Consider the following 2105-nt stretch of genomic DNA (forward strand, 5'->3'; position numbering starts at 1 on the left):
GTGATTGCTTGCTTTCCTTTGTTATACTTTTTTTTTCCTAAAGATTTTATTTATTTATTTGACAGAGAGAGACAGCGAGAGCAGGAATACAAGCAGGGGGAGTGGGAGAGGGAGAAGCAGGCTTCCCGCTGAGCAGGGAGCCTGATGTGGGACTTGATCCCAGGACCCTGGGATCACGACCCGAGCCGAAGGCAGACGCTTAATGACTGAGCCACCCAGGCGCCCCTTTCTTATACTTTTACTACGTAAGTACAAACCCCTAAACACTATGATTTAGGTGCAACTGTTTTTGAATTGAATATGAATGGAATAGTACAGCGTGTTTTCAGTGTATGTGTTGTTGTTGTTTTAACACATTCAGAAGTTTATTGCAGGACACTTGGACAGTAGATAAATGGAATGGAAATGCCTACATGTCGTTTTGAGAATCATCCATGCTGAATTTAAAAAGCACTACCAGCAAGATTTCGTTATCATGACGTTTTCTTTTGTTTCTTTTTGTTTTCTTTTTTCTCTTTTTCAATTTCAGCAATGTATTTCTCAATTTCTTCAGGATTTAAAATCTTGAGGGGTTGATCGCACCTCATGACCCCCAGTTCAATGTTTTTGCCGCCAGACTGAACCACTTCTGGGAGGGCCTTGCTAACCAGCTCAGGTCATCTGTCTCAAGTCGGCTCTCTCTATGGCTTTGTTGGTGTAATTCTTCTCTGGAAGTTCATGCCTTGACTTGGCAACCCAGCCTATGGTATTGGCCTTCCAGGCAGGGTATGTCCCCCAAGGGTCAGTCTGATGGAGTCTGGGGGTGCCATCAAAATCAAAACTCACAAAAAGGGCAGAGATGCCAAACAGTCTGTGTCCTTTCCTCTGTATGTAGCCCTGCTTGCAACTGGCCATGTAGCCACACCATGGTGATCGCGTCCTCCATGGTCAGTCGGTGGCTCTGGTACTCCACCGAGGCCCTGTTGATGACTGTCCTCACATCGGAGATGAGCCCTGCAAATGCCATGCAGATGTTGACATCCACTGCCTGCTGTATCTAGTTTTTGTTTGTTTGTTTTGATTTTGCTAAACGAATTTGTGAAATTAATAATGTAACCAGTGATATATTTGATTTTAAATTTATCATCTTACAATATGTTTTTTGTTTGTCCTGTTTTGTGATTCTTTACTTCCCCTTTCTAACATTCTATTGATTTGATTATTTTATTATTCTTTTATTTTTTTCCACTTAGTGTGGAAGTTATATCCACTTTTACTATTAATTGGTCATAGGCTAAAGACTATACCATGCAAGCTTGACTGATCAAAGTTAATGATTTTTGGATCTTTTACTCCCTTCCATGCATTGATAAACACTATAGTAGAGTTCAACTATTAGATCCAAACTGAAAAATGTCTTTGGCAGAAGCAGATTTTAAGATTAGGTATCATCTGTTAATGTATTAAAAAAGGTCTTCCAGGAGAAACAGCAAAGACGTGTAGCAAATAGCAAGGGAAAGGAAAGAGAAAAGTCTCACCTGGTAACTCTGGAGTGTAAGCTTGCCTCAGTGTTGCTTTAACCCATGCAAAGGAGATAGGTTTTTTTTTTTTTTAATTTTTTTGTTTGTTTGTTTTATTTATTTATTCATGAGAGTCAGAGAGAGAGATAGAGAGAGGCAGCAGCAGAGGGAGAAGCAGGCTTCCCGCCTAGCAGGGAGCCCAATGCGGGGCTCGATCCCAGGACCCTGGGATCATGACCTGAGCTGAAGGCAGATGCTTAACCATCTGAGCCTCCCAGGCGCCCAGGAGATAGGTTTTTATGCTCTAGTGACCAAGAGTTTTTGGACAAGAATTTCAAAGAATTGAAATTAGAGGCTAAAAGAAATGGGGGAAAAAAACAATCTGGGGAAACAGAATGGAGGATAAAAGTTATTGGTTTTATGCATCCCTAAATTTAAGGGCTATTTTCCTATTTTTTTTATTCTAATCCTTTTTAAACCCTTATACTGCACTACAATTACAGCTATGTAGCCAATGTTCATTTAGATTTGCACATACACCTCTAATGGGTTATTGCGTTCCCCACTATCAACATTTCCACTAGAATGGTACATTATTTTTTTTTT

At 40.4% G+C, this 2105-nt stretch overlaps 1 pseudogene; it reads right to left on the reverse strand.

Annotated features, from left to right (window-relative positions):
• Positions 1 to 473: 473 nt before the first annotated feature.
• LOC102740525 (proteasome subunit alpha type-7 pseudogene) overlaps positions 474 to 2105 on the reverse strand; it is an 11356-nt pseudogene continuing 9724 nt past the window's right edge.

This window comes from Leptonychotes weddellii, chromosome 14 (genome assembly GCF_054177405.1).
Source record: "Leptonychotes weddellii isolate Sample4059 chromosome 14, ASM5417740v2, whole genome shotgun sequence".
In the NCBI taxonomy this organism is placed as follows: Eukaryota; Metazoa; Chordata; class Mammalia; order Carnivora; family Phocidae; genus Leptonychotes; species Leptonychotes weddellii.